Genomic DNA, 14,492 nt, shown 5'->3' on the forward strand with positions numbered 1-14,492 from the left:
TGTATCAAGCTCTTTATGTGCATTATCTCATTTACTATTCACAACAATCTTTTGAGTTAGGCATTAATAATATCACCTTTTACAAGTAAGGAAAGTAAGAGTTGGGGTAATTACATAACTCACTCAAAGTCACACAGGACATGGCAAAACTTGGCTTTGAACCCAGACTTGTCAGCCTCGGTGGTCTTAACCAATACTCTGCTCAAGTCAGCAGCAGCCACCACCAGGCAAAGACAGGAGACATGAGGAGATACCATTGGAGGCAGGGATGTGGATAAAGCAAGGATTGAAGGGATATCCAGCCTTGGAAAACTCCGTAGGAACAAATGAGTGATCAGGAAGGAAAGCATGGTATCACGCTAAATGGGAGAAAATGAAAGCCTGAAACAAGGCAACAGGAATAAAGCAGAAGACAAATTACTAGAGCTTGGTGATTGTTTAGAGAAGTCAAGTAGGAGACTGGGAGTCCAAATGATCCATAGGTTTTTAACTGTGGTGACTGGGGGGCACTGTGGGACAACTAACTGAGAAGAGAACACTTGGGTCTGGGAGGAGAAAAACAGTTTGCTTTGGGACATTCAGTCTTGCAGCCTTGACTAATCCTTGACAGCTCCAGATTTTTTATGGCCCTGATCAAAGTTGAGCTCTTCTAGAACTCATTTTGTAGGGACTTTTGTTCAACTTCATAATATTGAAATAAAAAACTAATTAGCCAGCTGACATTCTCTTTTTGGAATGTAGCTTCTTATGAAGATGCTTTTTCCAGAAGAGTAAATCTCATCATGGAAATCTCATGATGACCAAGTCAAGGAAGAGCTATTAGGGGCTAGCAGGTCCTTGTGTTATTCTCAAACTACAGCAGCTGACTATATTATTGACTCTGACCTCAATGTGTGTTTACAAATATATGAGGTCATGCACTGAAATAGTTATCTGAATATGATTAAAAGGGGAAATGTTAGATTGTATATATTGTAACAATAAAAATTTTTTAAAAATCCATGGAACTACACTACACAGTGAACCTTAAGTTAAATAATGGACCTTAATTAATAGTACTATTATAAAAATTTTCTATCATCAATTGTAACAAATGTTCCACACCAATGCAAGGTGGTAGTGGTGAGGTGGTATATGGGAATCCTGTATTTTATGAATGATTGTATTGTAAACCCACAACTTCTCTAATTATATATACATATATATATGGTCATGAGTGTGCTATGATTAAAATTTTTTTTTAGTATATTCTTATGGAAAATCTGACAGGCAGGATAGACATTTAGTGTGTGGTAAAACTGGAATTCTTGTAGGAGCATACACTGTCCAAGTTTTCCTCCCAATTTTTAGCTTCTTAAGGCTTCTGACTATATTGGGACCATATCAGGGATGATTCATTCTGAAATAAATCCATGAAATTCACTAGTGTATTAAAGCCTATTAGAGAGCTCTTTCTTTCTCCTATCTTTGAAAAAGCTGTGTGTTTGTTTTATATAAATAAACCGTATATCTCTGAGAAAGAGAAAGTCATAGCCAAGGACTAGTTGAAGGTATATTTTCAGACATAGCAGGAAAATTTACATGAAATTCTTAACTTCTGTATTCAGGTTGACAATCCAGAAGCCCACTCTACTTTAGCAAAGCCTTATTCAAAGCCTGATTCTTGTTTCAAAATATGATGTATATTCTGGGAATTTACAGTTATGTTAAAGAGAAGAATATTGGAGAGAAGAGGAAAAAAGATATACCTTCTTTGGTAAGTATGCACACAGCATATGCTCTGATGTTTCAACATATTATTGAAACACTGCTGACAGATTCCAAATGAGCAAGAGAAAGCCAGGAATTAACAAGCAGCTAGGAGACTCTATGGTGAATCATTTTTCAAAGAACAAATGTACTTGCCTATTAAAATAAATGACAAGCTGTTTCAAAGAAGAGGAATTGTAGACCAGTTCACTCATTTGAATGTTTTCAAACACGTACTATGAACTGGCACAGTGATAAGTGTCTTGGATGATCTAAAGAGGAAACTTATCCTGTTTTGCCTTCAGGATAATAACAATATGAAACAGGATGGGATAATTACTGTAGAGAGAGTTAAGCAAATGCTATGAGGAGCACAAAAGGATGAAGATATTAATTTAGATTAATATCAATGAATTCTAATAATATAAGACATTTTGGGGGGCAGTTTTACCATAATATTGTAGCATTATTTGGGAAGTGTCAAACCTCTGGCCAATAGGATTTACAATTCTTTGGTATTATGCTATCCTCATTGTTTTATTTAATTATTTTGGTACTCAGCTTAATACAATGACAAGTATAAACCACGAGTTGAGTTTCATGAAGAAAGGATTGTATGTTAATCTCTGGTTAAACTCTTGCCTAACAGATTCCAAGTCTTCCGTTTCTGTATCATGGAAAATTATTTCTTTCTATGCCAGGAGGGATGATAATTTTTAATTTAACATTCCTTGAAGACTTCACTTAAGCAAAAAGGGTCACAATTAAACTGCAACCCAGCTGCAAATTGTTTCATGCAGGGTCTATTTTATATACCTTTATGTTCCTGATTACATTGAACTTTGTGGTCAGACAAGTACATGAAGCCAATGTCTAAACTTATGCCTAATTCCTTGTCTGCACATAAAGAATAGCCACATGTATGGATATAGCTTACAATGCCACAGACAAAGTTTTGATGATCCAGATCCCTTTGGATTCCTTTGGTTCTCTTGGAGTGTTTTCAACGACGGTCACCTGTACTACTCTTTGATGGCCTTCCCTGTGTCTACTGCAGCCTCCAAGAACCAGATGTGCCTGTGGAGGGGTAACATCCTCCCTATGACCTGGGTGTCAGGGAATGATAGTCTAGCCCCCTTGTCCCTGGCTGGGATAAAACTAATTCACTGTCCAGAGGCCCTTGTAGGATTGGCTGGGTTCTACCAACTGATCTCAGGGAATTTTGCCTGAGATCTCACCCCTGTCTGACTTCCACCCTAGGCCTGCCCTGCTTCCCCCATTTCCTTACTGCTCTTCCCTGGGTATGCTTTCTTAATAATTCCTTTGCCCACAAATATTCATCTGAGGAACTGACACTGGGGAGCCTCATTTAAGACAGTATAGTTTCATTGTTTAATTGTATGGCTGATGTTTTGCTACTTCTGAAAATAACTGAAAGGCCTTATTGGTGATATTTTCCCCTATATGCATACACTTTGCTTGTCTGCACTCACATGGACTGCAAGTTTCTTTCCATGAATAAAATCTGAAGTGGACAGCCTGAAACTTATCCTGATCAGCTTAGCAAATTATTCTTTACATAAAAAAGCTCAGAGAGGCCACTGTATATTATCTCTTTCAGATAGTTTATAAACATATTTAATAAGGTTATTTCTAGTAATAAACTTCAGTAGGACTGTGGAGTAGGGGCAGTGTGGCATATTGAGTTATGTACACCAGAAAAACACATATTCCTAATCTTAACTCACACATTCTTATCGGTGTGAACCCATTGAAAATTGGATTTGGGGGGATGTTCTTTTTGTTATGGGGAAGCCAACTGAATCAGGATGGGTCATAATCCTATCACTGGAGGCCTTATAGAAAGGCCACAGGGAAAAAGCCATGGGGAGGAGCAGGAAGCTGAAAGTCAACAGAACTGGGAAGAGAAAGGAGGGGACATCACCATGTGACAAGAAAGCCAAGGAGCCCAAGAGTTGCTGGCCAGGCACAATGCTATCGACCCCAGGAGGAAGCAGGCCTCTAGGCTCTGCAACTATGAGCCAATAAATTCCTGTTATGAAACCAACAGGACATTTTATTTCTATGTTATTTGTCATAGCAGCCTGGAAACTAAGACAGACAGGGAATGGGGTGTGAACAGGATGGGGAAGGAGGCATTGCTGGCTATTTAAATTTTTCCAACTAGAATCATGTTTTCTAAATAAAACCTTTATTTTTTTTCAATTTTTGGTCCAATTCCAAATAACAACATTAAAATCATTTTGAGGTGGAAATTTAATAAAAATTTTTTGAAAGTCTGATTTTAAAAAAAAAGATTACTACACACTTACTAACCTTATAAAAAATTTAGAAATATTTCCATATTACCAGAATAGAATCAAAACTAGTTTAACCTGCAAAGAAATATCTCACCTAGGAGCTAACCTAATTAATGTACTTCTTTGACCCACAGGTTGGCAGTGGGACCACAATAAACCTGTAGTCAGGCCTCTGTGGCTACCTGTAAGAAGACAGAATTCCCACTATCTTTCTTCAGTTGCATCCTCTGGTGCAGTGCAGTCCTGCAGAGACTCTAGTCACACCTACACCGGCATCTGGAATCATGGGGCAGAGAAAGCATGAGACTAAGCGAAGGATGCTCAGATATGGGCAACATGGTGGATTGACTAACATGGTCCTTGCAGTTTGCTTCAAACCCTGAAATGCTGAACTAAATATAAAACTTTTTTTTTTCTTTTTAAATACAATGACAAGCTCAAAAGGGAAAGAAAAATGACCCAGTTTCCAGAACTGAAGAGGGAACTAAAAGTAAAACAGTGACCACGGGAATTGAGGCCACAGCAAACAACCATAGGAATTGGCTCTGATAGTGATCCAGGGGAGAAAAGAACTGAGATGGTTGCACCCCAAAGGGCTGTCCCCTCAAGGGGATGGGGGAGGCAGGTAGAGAGGCTCTGCCTACCAGCCCAGGAAAGAGTTGGAGAGCCAGGGCTTCTCACAGGCTCTCCAGGACAGACTGAGGTGCCTAAGCCTGCACCATGCAGTATGTGGAGCACAAACTTACCACTACCTGCCTGCTGCAGGATGCCCAAGCTCAAAAATAAATAATGTAAAAATTGTTCCCAGGCAAAAAGTAAGAAAATAGAATATGTGAAGAACACAATTAACAATACTGATGCCATGGATATCATTAGAACTTTGTCCCAAAACCATTAGACTCCCCTTCTCCATCAGAACACTGAAAATTCCTACGTTAATTTCATGGCTGATAGGGCTATGACTAGACTTGCAATTCATATCAATAGCAGCTCAGTGTTTTTATTCTGCATGTTATTCTACATGCTTTATTCTACATATTATTAAGCCTGATAATAATGTAATATTAATAACTCTACATGTTAATATATTTTTACTCTTAGCATTTGATGAGGGAAGAATATTGGAAAACTTAATATCTGAAAAGAAAGTGAGAATCGATGAGATTGCAACAAGTGGGGAAAAAAGTAAAGAAGGGCATTGAAATTAAAAGTAAATACATACATACACAGAGAATAAATAAATTATAATAAAGTCTCCTAGATATGTATAAGAATGTGATTTTTTTATTAGTTTCTCATTTCACTATTTTAATAGCCTTATGAAATTAGTAGGATATGAAGTATACTCCCACAAAAACAAACACACAAACAATGGGAGGTTCTGAAGGATGAAGTGACTTTCCTAAAGAGTAATAGCTGCAACTGAAAGCATGCCTGAATCTTGCCAGTTAATTAGGCTTATCTGCCCTACTTGAGAAGACATATTGTCCAAAGTCTTTGATCATTTGAAGTGTGGCCAATTAATTCTTTGGAAATGCTTTAACTCCAGTGAGAGCAGCTAAAATAGCACCCATCAAAAGATCTTTTATGTGCATATTAAGTTATAAGTGATCAGATGTGCTAGCTAATTCAACAACCTAAAATATTGAAAGAATATTCAAATGTGCTAAATGAGGTCAAACTCCACCTTTATAGCCACAAATATTAATGTTTGTTCACACACATAATACCTGTCATCTTCATTCGCTTGTTTTATAATTTGTTGACTACTTAAACCAATGGAGATCATCTCAAAACAAATTTGACAGAAACATTCCATTTACAGTTCAAAAGGCAAACCCCAATTTCCTCTCTGGCTTCCAGTATCCTGTCTTTTCCCACTAAAACCCATGTTCCATATGCCCCATAATGATTCTGGAGTTTTCTATCCAAAACATAAATCTCATCATATCATCCTTGAAAACACTCAGTGTTTTTCTATTGTCCACAGTCCAATCTGGCTTCATCTGGCACAACAGACAGGTTTTTCTATGATTGAACATGTTTATTCCCCAACCTCATTCCTTGGCTCATACAGCATGCTCGAGCAATTCCACAGGCTTTCTGGTACACACAATTTCTCTCTGTTTTCCATCTCATTTTCTTTTTTGTACCCTCTGCTTTACTATTCTTTTTTTATTTTAAGACTAGGTTCTGAAAGTTCTTCCTTTGGAGGACTTGCCTTATCCTAGCCAGCAGATTTAGGAGTCTTGCTTTGTGTTGTCATCCTTCTTGATCTTTGTCACTGAATCATTCACTTCTTTTATTACTGTTCATATTGTTTTTTTTTTTTTTATTTTGAAATAAATTCAAAGTTATAGGAACAGTTGCAAAAACAATACTAACCCCATACACAGAACTCCATCATACCCTGACCCCACTCCCTCGATAGGCCAATCCACCAACTTTAACATGCTGTCACATCGCTATTTCTTTCCCGCCCTTTCTATCATCCATCATCTATTGCTCTGTCTTCTGAACATATGAGAGCTAGCTGCTCACACCCTTGAACAAACACTATAATTCACATATACACTTCCCATGAATAAGAACATTCTTTTATGCAATCCCATTAAGTGCAGCTAAGAAGTACAAGAGATTCAAGAATGATACAAAGCTTACATTCTATATTTCTTTTTCCTTATGTCTCAACTGCGACCCTTTGAGCCTCCTGTCCTCCATCCTCAGATCCCATCCAGGTTCATCCTTGGCATTCAATTGTCATCTATTTAGACTGCCTTTTTTTTTTTTTTTTCAATTGTGGAAACATATATACAGCCTAAATCTTCCCATTCCACCCCCTCCCTAGCCTTCCATTAGTGGGATTAATCACATTTAGAATGTGGTAATGCTCTTTCCCACCATCCATTACTAGAAATTTCCCTTCACCTCAAACAGCAACCCTACACTCATTTCTTAACTCCCCATTGCCCCTTCCCCCATTTCTCTTAATGCATACTCTACTTTTCATCTCTATGGTTATATTCTCTAATAATTTCTTTGTGGTTACTGTGGGGCTTAAAATTAACCTCTTAAATCCATAACAATCTTGTTTTTCTTTGATACCACATTCATTTCAATAGGACACATAAACTATGTTCCTATACTCCTCCATTCCCCTGCCTTTATATAATTGTCTAAAATTACATATTTTACGTTGCGTTCAAAACCACTGATTTGTCATTAGAGTTTGTGTATTTTATATCATGTAGGAAGTAAATAGTGGAGTTACAGTTCAAAAATTATTGACTTCTATTTGTATTCCATTGTGGTTGGAGAATGTGCTTTAAGTATATTCAATTTTTTTTTTTTTTTTTTTTTTTTTAAATTTCTTGAGGCATGTTTTATGTCCCAGCTTATGGTCCCTTCTGGAGAAAGATCCATGATCACTAGAGAAAAATGAGTGCCCTGGTGATTTGGGATGTAAGATACTATATATGTCTGTTAAAATTCTTTGTATCTCTTTCTCCTTTCTTTGTTTCTCTGTTGGTAGGGCTCCCTTTAGAATCTGAAGTAGGGCAGGTCTTTTATTGGCAAAGTCTCTCAGCATTTGTTTGTCTGTGAAAAATTTAAGCTCTCCCTCAAATTTGAAGGAGAGTTTTGCTAGATAAAGTATTCTTGGTTGGAAATTTTTCTCTCTCAGAATTTTAAATGTCATGCCACTGCCTTATCGCCTCCATGGTGGCAGCTGAGTAGTCACAACTTAATCTTATGTTATTTCCTTTGTATGTGGTGAATTGCTTTTCTCTTGCTGCTTTCTGAACTTGCTCCTTCTCTTCACTATTTGAGAGTCTGATCAGAATATGTATTGGAGTAGGTTTATTTGGATTTATTCTATTTGGAGTTCGCTGGGCATTTATGCTTTGTGTATTTATATTGTGTATAAGGTTGGGGAAGTTTTCCCCAACAATTTCTTTGAATACTCTTTCTAGACCTTTACCCTTCTCTTCCCCTTCTGGGGCACCAATGAGTCTTAAGTTTGAACATTTTATTTTATCTATCGTATCCGTGAGATCCATTTCGATTTTTTCGATTTTTTTCTCCATTCTTTCTTTTGGTCTTTCATTTTCTGTTCTGTGGAATTCTAGGACACTGAGATGTTGTTCAACTTCCTCTAATCTTGTATTGTGAATATCCATAGGGTTTTTAATTTGGCCAACAGTTTCTTTTATTTCCATAGGATCTTCTATTTTTTTATTTACTCTTGCAATGTCTTCTTTATGCTCTTCTAGGGTTTTCTTTATGTTGCTTATATCCTGGGCCATGGTCTTCTTGATGTCCTTTAAATCCTTTGCCATGTTTTCATTCCTCAATTGTAGTTCTTTGATTAATTCTGCCAAGTACTGAGTTTCCTCCAATATCTTGATTTGTGTTTGAAGTTGGATTCTCCATATCATCTGGTTTTATCATATGCATTAAGATTTTCTGTTGTTTTTGGCCTCTTGGCATTTGTTTTGCTTGATAGGGTTCTTTCAAGTTGTAAAAAAAAAAAAAGGATATCGATCTAATTTTTCAGAAACACAGTTTGGTGATGTACACTTTCTCTAACTAACCAGCAGATGGCGTGTGTGAGTCACCTATATCCCTTGAGTCAGTTCTCAATCTTTTTTCCGCTTTGTGTGGGGAAATGATTCTTGTGGTGTTCAGTTGGAGAGGGTGTGTTGCTGGAGCCATCCGCCCTGAATGTGGGGCGTGTGTATGGGTGGCCAGGGAGGAAGGGCAGTTTTAATATTCAAATCCCCCAGGTTTCTGGAGATTCAAGGCTGCCAAAAGAGTCTAAGCCTTCATTTCAGTTTAGCCCCAGACCCTCTCTCTCGCTGTCCCACAAACCACCAGTCTTGGCATAACATCCCTGGGGTCTCCGAGCAGGTCCCCCTCCCAGCTGCGATCCTCCAGGAGCTCAGCCGAGGGAATGCTGTGCTACGTCACCAGTGTGCACCGTCCCTCAAGGGAAACCCCAGGCTGCCGGGCCGTGCAGCAGCACTCTCAGCCTGAAGCAAAAATGGCCGAACGGGGCGTCTCAATCCCCTTCTCCTCGCACAGTTCCTCCTTCCCAGCTCCGGGACAACTGGTGGGGCTCTGGGCTGTGGGCACGGCCCTAGGCAGGAGTTTATCCAGCCCACTGGGGAGCCAGCTGTGAGCTGCAGGGTTTCTTTCAGCTTCTGGCTCTCCCCTCCGCTCCCCCGGACCCAAGCGTATCTGCAGTGGTCTATCTTCCCGGCCAGACACCGAGAGACCGGCCCAGCCCCCTCTTGCTGTGTTTTACTGTGTGGTTCCCACTCCCACAACTGCAGCTGTTCCTGGGTTTTTCCCTTTTTTTTTTTTTTTTAAAGAGCCATTTGGTCTCCAAATGCCAAGCCCTGACTTCCCCACAACACCGCGTGGCTGCGGGTCTTCCAGCCAGCTTACTCACTCGTTTCAGAATGCAGACTCCCTGTTTCACCAACTATATGGCCCCTGTGATACTAGCAGAACTAGTCCAGCCGGCACATCACTGCAAGCGGTATTCTGGGTCACCTTCTGATTTTTATCTAGTGTTTTTCACGGAGGTGTTTTTTGCCCTGTCTCACCTAGCCGCCATCTTAATTTCTCCCATATTGTTTTTATATATTTTTTCTTATTAGAGCGAGAAGGGCTTCAAACCAGATATAATGGTGTTTTATACTTCTTTGGGTTTCTAGCACCTACGTCATGGCCAGATACATGGTAGATTCTCCAGCAATGTCTGTTTTCTGACAGGCTAACTGAGATGAGATTAAACAATTGTGATAATCTTTAAAATCGATCCTTTAATATGCATTTTCCTGTTTTTCTATCATCTTTGCTTATATTAAATTTCATCTGTTCTTTTTCCTACTGTTTTCTATGTAACCTTTCCCTTCCCATCTAATTCTCTGTCAATTTTCCAAACTCTTGGCATAAAAGCCAGAGTAAAGTAACTAATTAGAGAAGGATTATTCATTTTTTACCTTAGCTCTAGATCCATAAAGAATGTTTCAACAGAAAACTAAAAGAACCTGCTTTGCTTCTTTAAAGGTTCCCAGGTGAATGGTCCAATCAATTTTCATCTCCAGAAGTTTCATTTAATAAAACTTGGAGAACGAAACAGATTAGATACTGCAGCACACATTGCACACTCTGTTTCCCAATCCTTCCTCCCTCTGCCCTTATTAACTAACACAATAAAGAAGTTCACTGGAAACAGGAAAACATTGGGATCATCAGCCTCACTAATTTCTTGATGGAAAAAAGTCTGCAAAGTGTGTGATAGCATCATCTGGGGACATTTCATATATTGGGGATTTAAGTGGTTTGTGTCTTTGCATAGTTGTAACCAAAAAAGATAAAATGAATCTTGATTTCTCTTTTCACAACTTTAAGTATTCAGTTAAAAGTCCTGCTTTGCTCCAAAATGATATACCACACACATTTCCTTGCTAGTTCAGTCAGAGTGATCAGTAGTCTGGCTACTTTTACATTTGACTTCAGCTGAAAAAAAAGAATTAGAGCTATTCGTTTACCATTAGAACTGTCAAAAATCTTAAGTGCAAAAATTCATATAACTTTTTTTTTTCTTTACAAAGAACTGAAAGAACTGACGACATGAAAAAAAAGAGCATCAGCCATTATCACCTGAAAAGGCAGCCATGGCTGATCATTCCCTGGATTAGGTAGACTATGGCTTTAATGAGACAAAGAACATGGATGATGCAACCAAAACAGCCTGCCGCTCTACACAGGAAATACAGTCTGGTGGATTTGTACCACTAACTGCAACAAAACACATGGCAAAATGTACAATGATGACACAGGGGTGGCCAGTGAGATGCTCATGTCATTGGATTGATGTAATCTATCACCACTGTTAGAACAAGTCATTTCAGACAGTCCTCTGCTTCCCATCCAAGTAACCCATAATCCTATTATGTGATCTCAGAAAGAATGTTGAATTACTTGGTAGAAGAAGAAAGAGCCAGTGCAATGCAGTGGAAAGAACGTGAGTTTTGGAGAAAGACAGACCTGGTTTCCAGTCCAAGCTATGCTGCTGCCTAGCTCTGAACACTACAATCTGCTTCTTCACCTGTAAAATATCAAACTATCCCAGTGTTTTTGAGGATGATATAAAATAAGATGGAGTATGTAAAGTGCTTAACACAGTCCCTACCTCATAATAAAATACCCAGCAAATGTTTTCTCTTCCACTTTAATGGAAAGCAGAAACAGTAACATAATTAAATATAATAAATTGGAATAATCAGATAAAAATTACGTAACTGAAGGCTAACTCATTAGATTAGAAGATTAATGATTGGAATTAATCCTACGTATAGGGAAAGCAGAGTTGGGTCTCTTCTGCTCTTCCTTCAGGAAGTAGAAGTCCTGGAGATGGACTGGCAGCTCCTCAATTGAATTAAGTTGTTTATAAACAGCAATTCCAGGTGATTAAGTCCTGCTGTAACTAGGCCAGCTACTTGTCCTGGTCCCTGAAGTGGATAGTGGGGTCTCTACCTAGGGGGTCCTCTGCAGCTTGGCCTTGTTTCTTCAGTACCTCCACTTCCTTCTTGAGGCAACTCCAGTGTTTCCAAAAGGCATCAAAATCCACAGCTGTGGCCACCTGGACTTTAGCAGGGCTTTCCCAAGGGCCACCCAGGAGTTCAATCACATCCTTGTCTAGCCTGGACCAAATTCATAAAATTGCTTTTTTTCTTGGCAGAAACAGGACAGGAATGTAGGAATGCTTATATCTAGGCTATGTTTAGTCCATAACTTCAAGCTACCAGATCAATGGAAACCTATGATTTTTACCTAAAAAACATTTCAAAGTACACTTGGGGTAGCTCTTATCCTGAGGAAAATGGAAATTGTTCACATATGAAATCCTGGTGGGGAACCAGTTTTTCTTCTCCCTTGTTCAATTTTCAGAGCTAAGATTTCAGCTGAAGCTGGACCCCAGGGAGTGAGGGGGAGGCTGGAGGCCTATTATCTCTTCAGTTAGCTTCTCACCAATTGGGATATTTCCTCAGTGTTACTTGCCAAAAGGCAGGGCTTTAACATAAAATCACAGAAAGCTATTTTGATCATAAACAATTTCTGAGGCACTAAGAAGGCAATATTGTTGCAAAAACTGCATTTAAAAGGTCTTTGCTTCCTACTTTTATAAAATTGCATTAATTTCTCCAAATGATTGGATCTTAAAGGTTTCTTTAGTTTAGATTTTAGTGCAATCACTATATATCTTTGTTTGAAAATCATGTTAAACAAGGGGTTTAAAGGTCCAAAATGTTTTTTTTTAACCCATGGAAATATAATAACTCATTTCAAATCCTAAATATTTTGTAATATGTTTGCCACAAGATTTCTGACATGGGGAAGAAAACAAGGGTAAGTTTTCTCTTCCTGTGCTAAGGAAGAGTTTTAGAACCACCATCTCCACAGGAACAACAATGCCAACAAGTTTTTCTGTTTATCTGCTTATCTGAGAAGAGGGATGATAGAACAGCAATCCCTTTGACTTATACAGCTCTAATTCTAAGAGTTTATGGTAAGTGACACTAGGAAGATATAGTGACTGGAAAAAGCACTAAGTCATTACTTCTAGTCATCCAATTACATTTGTTTCTGGCAATTAACCCTTTCAACAACTTTAATATACTAGCATTTAGTTTGACAGTTTTCTGTTCATTCCACTTTTCTCCTTGCAGTATTGTTGTGAAGTTGTATTACCTTTACAACTGTGAACAAGAGCTATGCTTCTGAATTCTAGCTTCTTAAATATAATGTGAAGAATAGATATTGCATTCAGCATATTTATCAAGAGGATTAAGAATTAATTTAATATTATTAATATATTTAAATTAATATTATTATTTAAATATTATAAAACATATTTTTATATATAAAACAAATACTTTTTTAATTTTTAAGTATATTTATATATTATAAAAGATATTAAAGAAGTATTTCAATATTTTAAAAATAGTTAAAATAAATATTTAAAATTTAAAATAATTAAAAACATGTTTAAAATTTTTTAAAATTAAAAGATACATTCATATATATTTCTATAAATTATATATTATACAAATATTATAAAATATTATTTAAATATTATAAAATATTAATATTATTTAAATATATTATATTTAATATATTGGGTATGCATTTAGGGGATTCCTGAAATTGTGTCCAAGGAATAAATATTTTTTGGTTCCATCAACATTCTCTGTAGAGAGAGTTTAACCACTGTCAATACCTCAACAGGGATTCAGTCTAGCTTGTCACTATAAGAGGCTGAGTATATTTGTTTGGAATGGAAGGAGAAAGAGGCAGAAACAGGACATGATACTGAAAAACAGAAACTGCAATTGTGAGGCTTGAGGACTTCTTCCTCTCACAACCAGATGCCCCTAATGCCTACCTGAACTTATTAGATCATTCTCTTCCTCTCATTCCATTTGATCCAGGCTAGGGTTCTTATGGCCCCTGTGAGACTCTACGGAAACCTTGGGGAAGAAAGACAGCATTGTACAAATAGCTAGAGTGACTTTATAAACACAAGGTTAGTGTGTTCAGTCTTCGAGCTAGTGCCTAAAGGCATTTTTTTTTTTTTAATTTATTGTTTTATGCAATTTAACATTTAATTGCAATTTGTGCTTTGGTAAGATTTTTAGGAAAATCCCTGAATGCTACAAACTAAAAGATTTATAAGACATTGGTATATATGGAAAATATTATGGCCCCAAATATTTTCTACCAGTAATGATCTCAAAATGAATTAGGATTGCTGTGAAGAAATGAAGGTATAAGACAAGCAGTGGATGAAATGAGAAAAATGCACTGCACAGACAGGAGAGAGAACATGAAAAAAGCATTCCTTGAGGTTGCAAAAACACTTGAATATATAGAAAGAAAAGAACTCCTGAGTACTAACGACTGAATGAGATGAAGTGAAATGGACCAAAATGCTTATGTGATATGAAAAGCTGGCAATGTATGAATGATGGTTACTATTAGCAACAGTGACAGATAGAGATTGTTCTTTTTTCATGTATATTATAAGTAGAATTGTGGAAATACAGTTCTAAAGAAAAAAGACAAAATCTATCCCGTTGGGGTGAAAAAGTCTATCAGCCTACAAAGAGATAACACTCTCTTCTTTACCATTGTTCCAGCAAATATGAACTCGATAGTGAAAGCCAATGACAAAAGCATAGCTGCTGTCTTCTGGGTCTTATTTCCATTTTTATTAAATTTCTTCCTTGCTCCAAACCTTTGAATTTCTTTAGGATTGCCCTTATTTCATTTTAGCCCCTAGGACTGTGAATCAACACTAATTTGGCTGTCTGGGTGCTATTTTACATGCTGTTTGTCATTTCCTTCTGC

General features: G+C 37.5%; 1 protein-coding gene across 1 annotated transcript in view; it reads right to left on the minus strand.

Annotated features, from left to right (window-relative positions):
* Positions 1 to 14,492, minus strand: part of CNTNAP2 (contactin associated protein 2) — a 2,391,149-nt gene that overhangs the window by 723,606 nt on the left and 1,653,051 nt on the right. The gene's annotated exons all lie outside the window — the stretch shown is intronic.

This window comes from Choloepus didactylus, chromosome 5, assembly GCF_015220235.1.
Source record: "Choloepus didactylus isolate mChoDid1 chromosome 5, mChoDid1.pri, whole genome shotgun sequence".
Taxonomy (NCBI): Eukaryota; Metazoa; Chordata; class Mammalia; order Pilosa; family Megalonychidae; genus Choloepus; species Choloepus didactylus.